General features: G+C 38.1%; 1 long non-coding RNA gene across 2 annotated transcripts; it reads right to left on the minus strand.

The window, feature by feature from the left end:
• Positions 1-5300: 5300 nt before the first annotated feature.
• Positions 5301-13170, minus strand: LOC148726779 (uncharacterized). 2 transcript variants are annotated; one of them, XR_015989734.1, is made up of 2 exons: positions 12874-13170; positions 5301-6877 (listed from the first exon to the last, which is right to left on the minus strand). It is a non-coding gene; the product is annotated as an uncharacterized LOC148726779 (long non-coding RNA). The 2 variants fall into 2 exon arrangements; XR_015989735.1 differs by lacking the exon at positions 5301-6877 and adding an exon at positions 12215-12547.
• Positions 13171-14804: the final 1634 nt, after the last annotated feature.

The raw sequence follows: 14804 nt of genomic DNA on the forward strand, positions 1-14804 counted from the left end.
CCGGTGGCTTTGAATCAGATGGATTAGCATTTACTTGGGCGACAAATCAAGCAAATCAAGTAACTGGACAGGCAAGGAGAGAACTTCATTAATGAGAATAGAAGTGGCCAGTGAAGTCTCTTTAATGCAGTCAACCACCCCTTTAGGGAATCTCGTGACGAACTCTATTCACCTCATACGAGCCCTGCCGGTCTAGCTAGCGAATTTGGTTAGTTTTTTGTCCGAAAGATCGGGAACATTCGTTGTGAGCTAGATGCAAGTGGGTTAGCTGTGTAACTGCTTCCGTTAAAACTAAATGTTAGCGCTTCCGAGAAAAGCTGCGAAATAGTTTATGGTTTGATTGACGCCTCCGTGATTAGTTCATTTTAGACAGTATAGTTAGCGTGTCAGTTCAGGATAGGCCCTTGTGTATTCAAGGTCGTTTCTAAATCAGTAGAAGACAAGTTAGACCGTAATCCGCGATGAAGTAGTCAAGACCCGCGAACTTTGGTAAGCGACAATTTATTTATGATTATGATAACTCGTAGTTGCGATTCAACGCGAAACCTAGTTTTTTACCTTTCTTGTTTCTTTAATTGGCACGTGCTCGTTGCCCAAATCGATCTTATATTCTTAAAGCTATGATCGCATAATACTTAGGTAATTTCTTCACGTAATGATTTCAGTTGACCACTTCGATATAAGAACACCTCAAAGACTATGCAAGGAATAAAGAAAGAAAAGATCCTTTAATGGTTTGGTGTTAATCGTATGCGCGTGTATCAACCTGGGAATCGAGTACAAATTCTATCTTGAAATGAAACATTTACAAGCTGCTGATTCAGAGCCAGTCTGGTCTACTTCAATGATTTTCCGCAGTACCCTTCTCTGCCCTTGAGGCTCTCCCTTTGGAGTCAGTGAGGAAGCTTATTCCGAGGGCACCCACGAAGTCATATATGATTGATCTCCTCCCTACCAGTGATGTTAAGAAGTGTTTGGATGAACTGTCACCCTCTACATCTTTCATTGCAAATCTCTCGCTTGAACAGGGTCACTTCCTTGATGCGTGGAAAGGAGCGCTGGTCAAGCCCAAGCTTAAAACATCTGGTCTGGAACTTGACAAGAAGAATTATCGACCTGTATGATGTAACCTCCAGTTCTTGTCTAAACTTACAGAGATAGCAGTTGCCCAACAAGCAGTTTCTCATGTTATAGCATGCGGGCTTTTTCCTGAGCTGCAATTGGCTTATCGACGTTACTTCGTGTTCGTAATGACATCTTAATCAACATTAACAAACATCATGTAACGTTATTAGTCTTCCTAGACGTGTACGCTGTATTCGATACGATCGATCACACGGTATTGCTTCGGCGTTTGAGGATAAGTTTGGATTTTGTGAAACTGCATCGGGGTTGTTTCGTTCGTATCTGTCGGGCAGATTCCAACAGGTTGTAATAGATGGTACAACGTCAGACAAATTTGACATCGGCTTTGGTGTACCTAAGGGTTCCTGTCTCGCTCTATTATTATTTTCCATCTACACGAGTCAACTCTTCGACGTCGTCAGTCAACATTTACCCACAGTCCATTGCTATGGTGACGAAACCCAGCTTATCTGGCTTTTGGACCTGGAGAACGTGCCATTCAAGATTCGGGTGTTGCTGCGATGGAGGCTTGCATGCGAGACATACGGGAGTGGATGATAAAAGACCAGCTCAAGATTCACGACGAAAAGGTTGCGTTTATTCTTATTGGCACGCAAGCGCAGTTGAAGGTGGAGATTGACAACTTGGATATTGACTCTCGGATGTCCCCCAGTTCAGACGCAATAAGAAACTTGGGTGCCTGGTTTGATACCAACTTAACAATGAGCACGCATGTTACAAAACCTTGTAAAGGTTTCTTTTACCTCCATAATATCAGTAGGATAAGAAAACTCTTAACATAAGAAATCACTGTACGGATTACCTAATTGTCTTATATCTAAAATGCAACGCGTTTAAAACGCTGCCGCAAGACCGGTATATAGAGCACCCAGATAGTCACATTACTCCTTTGTTAACAGAACTTCATTGGTTAAATGTTAAGCATAAAATTGAGTTAAAGATAATTCATATAACCTATAAGGCCATTCACAGAACAGCACCAGCATTTATGAAGAATTTAGTCTCTCTCGAACAGAACTCCAAGTATGGACTACAATGTAATAACACAATGCTACTAATACCATTAGCTATAGGAATCTTGCCAACTCTTGGTGACCTTGCATTTGCTGCTGCTACTTCTTGCTCTAAGTCCATCTGTACTAAACTGTAACTAGCTTGTAATCGATTTACCCCGCACGGGAACCTCAAAACAGCGTAACGACTGCATATAAAGTCATCACTTATCCCTTCATTTTTCAGCTCCAAACTTCCAGGAGCATAGGAGGGCACACAGAAAAAAAAAGATTTGGTGTCTTTTTCTGTTGTACAAACTATACTTTTGATTAGTTACGATGAGTTTAAGGTGGCTGGTACCAGTTTTCATGTTTTTCATGGTTCGTAACTTTTAAAGAGTACAAAAGCAAAAAAAGAAAAAAGACTAACCAAGGCCAGTTGAACGCTTTTACAGGGTTGAGTTATATAATCACTGGCTATCCAAAAATAAGTATCATTTCGTCACTAGCAATTTCCATGGCAACGCTTTCAAAGGATTATTCAGACGCATTGTTTAGCTTATGGCTCAAATAATTTGAAAACTAACTCGGTGACCCCGTGATTTTTCTTAGTGATTGCTTTCAGCACTTGAAAAGGAAAATGCACAAAGATTTTAAAAAAAATTATAAAAAATTATCACGCATCACAAATGTCCATCCGTAGAATTTTATAGTTTTTTTCTGACGATTCCTTTCAACGTTATTATCATATTGGAACAACAAAAAGAAAGGGTCACCGGACTTGTTTTCATGCAATAGCTTTCGCGAGTTTAGCAATTCCCACGCGCGTTTTCGCGCATTTAAAAATCTGGATTCTATAAGATCAACATTTGTTCATGATTTGTTATAGTTACTGCTGACTATCGCGTGTGTTCGCGCGAGCACCTACGATCTGATGTTTACAGACTGCTTAGAAAATATCATTAAATAGCCGTCAAAGACAGCCTCCCAGGCTCATCTTAAAGGACCTACTCACAACTTCTGGCTATATTATATTATTTTCCTTGAAGTTTCACAGTTCTCTTCCGCTTCAGGCAGATTATACTTCACTTGAGTTCTCCTTTTTTCGCCGTTGCAAGATTTCGTACTGGCGGAATATTTCGTTTAGGTGTGAAGCAACCTTTATGTCTTAATTCCGAGAATCGTCTTCTTTATCTTCGTTTCTGTCTCTTGCATACGCAGTGACCGTTCAACACAACAAATACACGCTGTTAGGTAAACTTCTGACAAAAGTAGAAAAAAGCCTCGCGCCGCCATCATTGTTTTGAATTTTCGTCTTTCAATCTCGCGCTTCTTTCGCACGTTTCTCTCGCGCGTGACGCAAGAGTGACCTGTTCCCCGCGCGAAAAAACTAGTACTAACTACCTTAAGTTCACGTACATAAAAGTGGGTTTCTCCCGCTGGCATAGAGGAACTGTGGTGTAGTGAAAGCGTACTAGCATGCGCAAGAGTCAACCGGAAGCCATTACTGATGGACGTAGTCATGCGCAAATACATTTAGAATCCCACGATTTCTGGGATAACAATTCCATTCTCCATGATCTGGCGATCATACCGCTGACAAGGAGCCAAAATTACCCTGCCCTAGAGATTGGTACCTATGTTAGGTACACCGCTTACTCCTCTCAAATAGTGTGCTGCCTTGCTGAGGCACGACACCAAATATTTATTGTGTGGATTTGGAACCACATTTTAAAAGGAAATGCCAGTGGAAAACCATGAGTTCTTTTATAATAAAACGTATGTCTTTTCAAGACTAGTAGGTTAGAAACCTAAAAATAATAAATAATAAATAACCTAAAAACCAAAAATACACGAAAGCTTTGCTGTGAGACAGCTTGTCTTGTATTTAACGTCAAATATAGAGGGAAATCAGGTGACCCTTTCATGTATGGGAATTGCTGGCTTACACGTTTACATCGTCGACATTAACGTAGAATCGTTCGTCTTAACTTTTTTGAAGTTAATCACAAAAAAAAAAAACAAACAAAAAGGAAGGGAAAACATGATGAAAAAAGTACATATAAATTATTTTACACTCTGTGATGATTCCTTTATTTTTAGTTTCTCTCAAGATAAGGGACATGTCGACGTAAATTTAAGGCTTCGGAATTGCCATTTTCTGCGCTTGTCGCCGGGCACTTTCAGTGAATAGGTACGAGGAAAATGCACTAGTTAGTGCGCGTTTTTTATTTTCCCCATCTTTAGTGTTATGGGTGAGGTATAGTGTTATTAATTTAAACCTCGGCTTGCTGTGGATAGTTGTGCGATCATTTGTACACCGGCATTATGCAGCTTTGTACGTGTACTTGCCTGACTTTATCAAAGGCATTTACAGAAACGAAGTCTTCCAAAAACTGACTTTTGATTGCCGCACCGAAAATACCAAAGCTGACGAAATTTGATCTGACTCGCTTTGTTCGTTGGAGAGTTTCGACCGTTAAAGCTCGCGAGACACTGACCTATCACGAGACCGACTTCAATAAATATCCAATTTACCGGCATTGTGCTATTTTTTTTTTCAGTCTAGGAAAAAAGAATTACGTTTTCTCAGTCGCAAGCAAAATTTTATTTTGCGCCGTGGTGGACGTTAAATGAGACTCAAAAGACTCTGCTAAGGACTGGTTTTTGACTGAATGATATGTAGTAATAAACAACACACGAGTACCTTTTTAATTTCTGCTCCCTTTTCCAAGGGTCTGAAAGGGGATACTAGTCCCGCACTCCGCTTCTTTTTCACGAGAACCCCGCACTTTTTTCATCACTTTCCCAAATTTCTTTCCTAGAAAAATTCCTTCAAAAGTCTAATTTCTACAAAATCTAATAAATATAAAGGTGTAGATTGGCCCTTTCGATGGATATTCTGAACTTAGGCGTGGTTTAAAGACTCCTACAAAACATTAGGGTCTGGTTCCTCAATATGATGAAAGAACACGATATGACAACGTGATCTGTCGTCCTGTACGCGTGAGAAATAAAGGTAAAGACAAACCAGCACGGACTGCTCATGTGGCTTCTGTGATCGTGTCGCATTTTCGCCCTAAAAATTATAAATTTCTGCTCTCGAAATCGTGTCAAGGGATTTTTTTTGTAAAAGTTGATCGCCTGGGCCAATGATAATAATAATAATAATAATCAACTTTATTTAAAGAGGGTAAAACACATAACAGTATAAAACTGACAAACCAGTGGCCCTCTTAAAATATATTACAAATAATTATTGAAAAAGATTAAAAACTAATTAATTATGGAAAAAGATCAAGAGCTAAAAATCTAAAATTACAAAGTTATAAAAACTATAAGATAAAATGTTCCAATTTGTTTAAAGGCTGATTAGCGCTAACCCAGGGTTAAATTTTAATTCAGGTTTTTATATTTCTCTGTTCAAAGGCCGTTTTGGAATAATTTTCTCAATTCTTTTTGGAGCATTCAATCATCATATTGTATACCATCGATAAAAATTAAACTGAATTTTACTTTAAAGCTTTCAGATCTGAAATCAAGTTTCACGCTAACCCTGAATTATCTTAACTAAGTTTTGAACAATCCGGCCCTGGTTATTTTCATCCACAACAGGAAGCAAATGCTTTTAAAGTAAAATTAGAAAAAATACATGATAGGTTAATAGTCTAGAGCGAATGGAACAATGTAATATTTGACTTGTGGAGAAACGAGGGAATTTTAAACTATATGGACTCAAAACGCTTTATAACTGAGTCGCTGTTTTAAAAGTCATAATTTGCATCCTCAAGCAACGGGCTTCACGCGCCTGTTTAGTCTGTCAAGTTGGTCACACGATCCGAGCGGATCACGTGCAAAGCGCTCAAACAACAAGCGAAATCCTCGTTCTAATGACTTCGCGCGTAGTGCACAAGCAACAAGAGTATCCTTCGCTCTAAAAGCATTGCGCGAAGCGCACAAACAAAAGTATTCTTTATTCAAAAAAACTAACACGAACAGCAAGTGTAGTCGTTCTAGTAAAACGCACTGCGCAAAATGGACCAAAAAATGTAAACATGGAATGGTGTTTTCGAAGCCCTTGGGGCTGGAGGGCCGGGTAACAATGAAAAAAATTGTTTTTCTTCTTTCATTGGCGGCATTTATAATGAATTTCATTTTATATGAAAATTTGTCACCCATAATTCGTTATAAGTTAAAACTTCTACGCACATTCATAGAGTAGTGATGAATTAATTGGATGGGATGTCCTTGAAAACGCAACTTGGTGAAAGAGAAAGAATAGACAGTTTTATTGTCCCCAAATAACAACCAATAGTTACATGAACTATGTTTCAACTGAAAGCAAAATCGACGCACGTGTCGGAACACCGAATGCACCCAACATGAAGAACCAACAAGAATACAAAAACAATTGGCTCCCTATCCTCGTACTCATTACTAAGAGGAAAGTGCTTTCAAGAATATTGATGATTGGAAACGAAATAAGTATTGACAACATTGTGTTCTAGCTGACGTAAAAGTTCAAGTTTCATCATTTTTCCGTAGTTCTACGGATGGCTGTTGAGCAGAGCCCGGTTTGCCAGAATCATACCGAAGTAAAACCAACGCCTCTCTTTTTGTTCGCAGTTATTTGCTATGATTTCTATTTGTCTTGATCTTTTTCAGCAGTTTATGCATCATTCCAGGTTTGCGACAGAAAAATCCACGGGTCGCATTAAATCTGGCGAACAGTCATTTCCCTGAGAAAACAACATCAATTTAAAATATGAGACTCAAACAGATTTGCGTCTTTGATATGTTATCATTGATCCTGTTTTGATATCTTTTTTTGCCCATAACGGAGTCTAATGAGTGGTGATGTTTTTTTTTTTGTTTTGTTTTGTTTTTTTTTTTTAATACAAGCGTTCAACTTCCCAGTCCCCAGTCCCAGGGAGTTCAAAGAGACCTTAAGCAGTCAGGACGGCAACGCCAAGGAAGACATCGACTAATAAATTGATTTCTACTTTTAATTAGAATTTCGAAAATAGCTGAGTTTGTTCATCGTCTCATACAGCGCCATGCCCCAACCTCAACATAACGTATAAAAGTAGCGTTGAGTTCCAAATGAAAATTATTATAACTTGCCGTCGCGGTTTCGGTTCGCAGTCGACGCAAATTTTGGTGATTTCACGTTGTTATTTTCAAAAGGACGGCTTAGAAATGTGCTTAAGGTCCCTCAAGCAACGACGACTGCGACGCCGTGAAAAACGTAGGTAAAACAATGAACTTCTATTTTACGGCTTGCAATCTCACAATACCCTAATGCATTTAGTTTGTTTCTCACTGTCAAAACATCTGGAAGCTGAAAATGAAACACAGCATTAAATCAGAAATAGAAATTTAAAAAAGTTAACCGTCGTCGGTCAACGCAAGGCTTGATTCTTTCCCGACGTGGTTTTGCAGAGGACGCGAAGTTTTACAAAGATTTATATCACCATTTTTCTACTTATTAAGAGCGACTTTTTTTTCCAGACCGCGTGACAGGTGGGCACATCCATCGAAAAATGACTATCCTCATATTTCAGTCAGAGATGCCTTATTGTGAACTTAGAAACGTGGTATAAAGGTTTTTTTTTCCCGGACTTTCTTATTTATCGTAGAAAATTCACGAAAACTGAAACGAGCGTCGGTTATGGCGCGCCGAAGCGGACAAAAATACTTGTAAAGCTGAATTGAGTAATCAGAGCTCCTGGCCAGATTAAAAACCGGTTGTCTGTCTTTGAGTCGAAGAGCACGGAGAAGTGGCAGTATTCAAGGCTAGTTGGGGCCAAGAACAAGGATATCGGCACTGCCTCATATATCTATGTAACAACAAAATATTTCCACCAAAATAAAACTTGATACAAAGCTAATTTTCTCCCAAAATTAGAAAATTTGAGATACCGTTTGTTGCCATGTGAATGGCCAAGCAAGTTGTTTACGAATAAGTGTGTTGCCATATCTCCAAGGGATAAATATTAAATTGCTCTACCTAGTGATGGTATGCCAATCCCACAATTTGAGGTAATAAAGAAGGAAGCAATGAAAAAACCGATTTAAATTATTTACTTGAACAGTGTATCAACCAACTCTTTCTCTTTCATGCAGCCATAAGAGCATACAAATCACCTTGTCTGTCTGCATCGATCGTACTTGATGAATTACACGCCCGACTTGCGAGATAGTTCACTAAAAAAAGACTGTCCCCTAGTCTCCTGTGAATACGTTCAATTACTTCTTTCTGAGTGTCGGGAAGATGTCGACGGGCCTGTGAGATAATGTCAGGAATTCTGTCGAAAAAATCGCCAATGTAGGCAGCGTCCATTATGGCGTCGCCTTTACAACGCGAAATAGGCTCGTGACGCGCGCGTCGGTCTCTTTCCGAAGATTTTCGGAAAAGGCCAGGAAATCGATATTTTCAACCTATATATAAGAGGCTGTACTTTCAAGTGACACATATATATGTTGAACTTTACAACCTGTATTTGTCTCAACGTAAGCTATATATAAGCAATATTCAACCCATTTATTACGCAGTACAACATATATTTAGTGATACAACCTATATTTTATTTTTCAACATTTTTGTCACGCTTGGCGTTCCATACGATAGTTTCTATTTACGAACACTTGCTAAATAAACATTGAATAGGGAGGACGCAGTGAAAAGACAGGACTTGAATGCCGCCAATGGACAAATCAAATTCAAGCACCGAATAATTATTCCGTTGTTCATAAATGCTTTAACTCTAGCTGTTTTAAAGTATTTTTTAGTTTTTTAAATTATTTTTATCATGTTCATTTTGATTACCCCTTTCAATGGTTGGGCTTTTTTTAGCTTCCACGTTAAACTCCTTAATGACAATCCTATTGTAACAAATCCTGGATAAAAGTGACTAAGGATTAAGTGATTTCCCATTAGGTTATGAGGAAGTCTGTTTAAACATATACTCCATACTTTAAAAAGCATGAGCCAGAAAGGACGAGGCGAAAGGGTTTCATGAAGAGTGTTCTTTTTATACATTAACGCATACAATTATGCGATCAGTGATTGATGTTTCTATTTGTTTCAGAAGAAGCTCCTCTTTTAATAATGATTTATATCTTTCAAGTAAGCTTGGATATTTTCCGTAATTCGATATGCTACTTTTGGTTTCAACCCATTGCCAGATCAAGAGAGCAGAACATTCTGCCGCAAATGAGATAACCTCGATTCCATGGTTTTAGTAGAAAAGTAGGAAGCCTGGTACCAACTTCCTCGTTAAAGCAAAAGGAAAATGGCTAGCTTTAGTTGGTATCAAAGTATCGCATTTATTTTACTGCTGTTTCACTTGTCAAGTAAGTAGAAACTCTATTTCAAGACAGACTTTAATAGTATGTTTATTACCAGGCCATAGTACGTCAGGAGATAGTAAGGAAAGCAAAGACGCCTGAAACGGAGATCGAATACCGAACATTCCTGTAAAACCAAATGTAAGACTTCACTTCACGAATATGAAAACCTCCATAAATGAAGGTGAAGAACCCAGAACACGAAACCGATCACCCCAGAAATCAAGGTACAACATGGTGAGAAATTCTGCGTGTGAAAGCACATCATGTCAATTTTAATCAAATCACCAAATGTGTGTATTGTTTCTTTAGTTACGTTTAAGGCACATGTAACTTTGATGCATTCTAATTTGTTCGTTTGGGATTCAAATTCTTCTACAAAATATTTTATCGGTCTTCCCTCCACATGTTTTACCGGTGCGTTTATACATGATTATACATCTACATCTACATTTATTAGTCTTGCAAAGGGGGGCCATCACGCAAGACATAAAATAACAATAATAATTAACAAAATGAGATAAAAATGTAAAAATAAATTATATATATATATATATACATATATTAAAGGTTAAATTCCCCTAATTGCATCTTTAAAATTAATTGATTTATCAATTCCTAAAACACTATTTGGTAAGGAGTTCCAGTCTTTGATTGTTCTATAATAAAATGAATTCTTATACGTTTCAGTGTTCGGTTTTATTTCTATGTATTTATCCTTATGATATGATCTTAATTGACGGTTTTTCTTCTTGATATAATTTGGGAGTTCCATCTGGACTTCGCCATGGAGAATCTTGTAGAACATGGTTAAACGTGCAGACTTTCTTCTTTTCTGTAATGGAGGCCAGTCCAAATCATTTAGAAGATTTGACACAGTCCCTGGTTTACACTCCCAAAAATTTTTTACAAAACGTGCAGATCTTCTTTGAACAGCTTCAATTTGATTTATGTGTTTGTCCTTCCAGGGGTCCCAGACTGTGCTTGCATACTCGAGATGCGGTCGAACTAAGGATTTATATGACAGTTCTTTGATAGATTCAGGACATTTTCCAAGATTGCTTTTTAAGAAACCCAAAGTTCTGTTTGCCTTATTAGTCTTCAAATCAATATGATGACTCCAGTCTAGTGAACTTGACAATTCCACCCCAAGGTATGGATAGTGTGACGCAGACTCCAAAGTATGACCCATTAGCTTGTAATCGAAAATTATTGGATGAGATTTCCTGGTAACTCTCATAACAAAACATTTGTTGGGGTTAAATTGCATGAGCCATTTTTTTGCCCATTGTTCAATTGTAGAAAGATCAAGTTGGAGTTGACCAGCGTCCAGAGTCGACTCAATGATACTATAGAGGATGGTATCATCAGCAATTAATCGTATAGCAGAATTGCAGTTATCCCCAATATCATTTATATAGAGAAGAAATATTAGGGAACCTAGGACTGTCCCCTGGGGAACACCAGATGACACATGGACTGCAGGAGAAGATACTCCATCTACCACAACAGATTGTTCTCTACATGTTAGCCAAGTAGTAATCCAGCTTTTGAGATTACCCCTTATTCCATAATAGTCAAGTTTACTAATTAATCTCTGATGTGGGACAGTATCAAATGCCTTGGAGAGGTCCATAATGATTAGATCTTATTGATTTCCATTGTCAAGGGCTCTTCCAATTTCCTCTATTGTTGTGACTGGCTGGGTTTCACAGGAGAGTTTCCTACGAAAGCCATGTTGAGATTTAATAAGGATGTTCATTGAGTCTAGATGGGCCATAATAAAATGAAAGATTATATGCTCTAGTATTTTACATGGCACAGCTGTCAATGAAATTGGTCGGTAGTTGGCAGGTTGATGTTTATCACCTTTTTTGAAAACAGGGGTGATATTTGCTTTCAGCCAGTCAGCGGGCAGTTGACCAGTAGCTACAGATTGGGTGTAGAGAAATTGGAGAAAAGGTGCAATTTCAGCAGCCGCTTCTTTTAAAACCCGCCACGGAATAAGGTCAGGACCATTAGCTTTGTTAGGATTGATATTGGCCAGTAGTTTGATTATGCCTGATACATCAAACACAGAAGATGGAATGTCTGGATAAGGGCTAGGGCCAAGTGATGGTATATTATCAATTTGTTCCTGTGTAAAGACAGACTTAAATTGATTACTTAGTAGGTTAGCCTTCCCAAGACTGTCAGTCACATCAGATCCATTATCTTTAAGTGGTGCGACTCCAATATCATGTGATTTTTTTTATCTTATATAAGACCAAAAACGTTTTGTAGGTTTTGGTTTACTTGAAGGTTCCTCAGTAAATGACAGAAGCTCAGAAACATAATCATCATGTGCATCAATAAGTTTCCTTAGATCTTTAATATTATAGATATTCATCATTGATAGCCAACTAGCGCTTAATTACGTGTACAAACGTAATTAAACAGAGACTAATATGAATTTCAAGCTGATCTAGAAACTTACGTACAACGTAATAATACTTAAAAATATACAAAATGTCGGTCTTTCATGGCTATCATGGTTACTTCAAAGGAGATGCTAATTATGTCTTGTGGGAGCCTACATAAAATATTTTTAAAACTGTCTTTTTGAACGTTTGCATTGAAATTTACCAGCCTATTGATAAAGTTCTAGATTACTGGACCTCTGTATTGTGCTGATTCCTTTCCCACTTTGTGCTTCACCCTTGGGATCTCAATCTGTTAACCACCCCTACACAATGGTCTCTTGTTTAACCTCAAATTAAAAGGGGGATAGTAGGCTTTATCATTCAAAACATCGTCCATCAGGAGAAGAAATCTTCTTTTATGTATATAGAAAATTGGCAGCCAATTCAGCTTTAGAAGACTTTCATCCTGGTAGATAACTCGTGCAGCTCTTACTCAAACAGGGTTTTAAGAGTCCATAATGGAAGAGCTGCAGTTTCCCCACACCAGAATACCATAAGTTGCTGCTGGCCCAGTGAATTTGAAGTAAATTTCCCCCAGCACTTTGATGGGCAGCTTCTTCATTCTTTTTGCACCCACTTTCTGTGCAAAAGATTTCCCTACATGATCAACATGCATTGCCCATGTAAGCCCATTGTCAATGACTAATTCCAATCATGTGGTGTGACTCACAACATTAATAAGATTATTTCAAAGTAGATTGGAGAGACAGGACCAGTGACTAGCCTGTTTTTCTAAGGATCAGAACTTAAGACTTTATGGGATGAATACAAAGTTTGTTCATTGAACCACTGGTGGCCCAAGCTCTGTCACAGGCTCTTTCACAGTGAATATTTAAAGAGTTTGTATAGTGGTTTAGTTGGACTTGCTTTTGAGCTCCGTAAATGTAAAGTTGTGTGAAATAATCAAAGAAATAAAATCTTACCTTCATAGAGAGTAGTCTGTGTTGTTCTCGCGATTTGAGGCCGTTTTGATGTCTTTTAGCTTGACGCCCTAAATTACTGTGCATAAAATATAGGAAGGTCGGAAACTTCTGTTGACACATGCTCGCCAAAATCGCTTGAAAACAACACTTAAATACTTTCCCTCGAATCAAAACTCGGCAGCACGAAAGCCAAATAGTTTCCCTTTAAGTTCACCGAAAAAAAATCCCACAAAAGTCGGATTGTCGAGCAACCAATCCAGCGAGAATTTCAAAATAACGGCCGTTCTGAATTCTTCTAATGCGTTGATGCTAAAACGAATCAAGCATCTTCTCCCAGTTTATGCAAGGAGGATCTATGTGTCGACAATGGTCATTCCTATTCTCGAATATGCAAGTATCGTATGGGGTGATAAAAATAACAAAGTTTTAAAATGGATTCTATTCAAGTTCTTCAAAATAAAGCAGCTAAGCTAGTACTGGATCGAGCGACACATTCCTCTTCAATTGAAGCACTTCTTGATATGAACTGGATCAATCTATCATTTGGTAAGCAAAATTGCATCTGCAATCAATCAACACCAAACAACGATGGGTGTTTTCCTAGATCTTTCCAAAACATTCGACACTCTCGACCACCAAATCTTGTTTGCCAAATTGGAGTTCTATGGTATCCGTGACGTGGCTGTGCAGTGGTTTAAAAGCTACTTTTCTTTCCCCCAGCAATTTGTCCCATTCAATCAAGATTGCTCTCCGATGCAAACCATCAAGTGTGGTGTCCCTCAAGGTTCGATTTTAGGCCCACTAATGTTTATTCTATACATTAATGACCTTCCTAATGCCTCTGAATTATCAGACCCTCTACTTTTTGCTGATGACACCAGTATCTTTTATTCTCAATCAAATCTAAATTGCTTAGAATCTATACTTAATTATGAACTCCAAAACATTGACGTTTGGCTAAAATGTAACAAGCTTTCAGTTAATGTAAAGAAAACCAACTATATAATTTTTAAACCCAGACAGAAGAAATTTAACTCCAGTATTTCTCTCTCCTTTGGAGGTAAACCCCTACAACAAGCTAATGTAACTAAATTCCTTGGGGTCTATATTGACAATCATCTCACCTGGAAATACCATATCAGCTATGTATGTAAACAAATCGCTGAATCAATAGGTATTATATTTAGGTCTCGCTTTTCCCTATCCTCTGCAACCAAGCTCACTTTGTATTACACCTTAGTTTATCCTTATATCGTCTATTGTAACTCCGTCTGGTCGTCCACAAACGTATCTAACTTAAATAGAATTTATTTTTTGCAAAAGCGAGCTGTGCGGGCTATCACCAACTCAGACTATCGAGACCACTCTGCCCCTTTATTCTCCAAACTAGGAATTTTAGATATTTTCCAAGTCAATACGTTTGAAATCGCTAAATTTATGTTTTATTTAAAAAATAACTTATTGCCCCCATTTCTTCTCGATCTTTTTGTAAGGAATAGCCAAATTCACAACTATGGTACCAGAACAGCCGGTAATTATCGAACGCATTTCTGCCGTACAAATGTCAAGCAGTTTACAATTCTCTACCAAGGTCCTAAAATTTGGAACTCTCTCCCTATTTCAGTCACTCGTTCGTCAAACTTTCTCAGCTTTAAAGCGAAATTGCAAGAGTTTTCTCTTAAATAATCACTGAATTGGCCAAGCCGCACATTCGCAGCACTTTTTCTTTACTTAATTTATTATTCTAAGTGAGGTGGCTCTCCCATAAGCCTGGTGGCTTCTTGGGTCTCCTCGCCTTCTAACTGTTATCATTGTAATGAGCTATTTTTTTAATTGTTAAAATAAGGCAAATAAAGATGATCATGATCACCATCATCCGGAAGATCAATGCGACGGTGTCTTTTTATGCATAAACTTATAAATGACAGTGA

The sequence above is a fragment of the Stylophora pistillata genome, chromosome 7, assembly GCF_964205215.1.
Source record: "Stylophora pistillata chromosome 7, jaStyPist1.2, whole genome shotgun sequence".
Lineage (NCBI taxonomy): Eukaryota > Metazoa > Cnidaria > Anthozoa > Scleractinia > Pocilloporidae > Stylophora > Stylophora pistillata.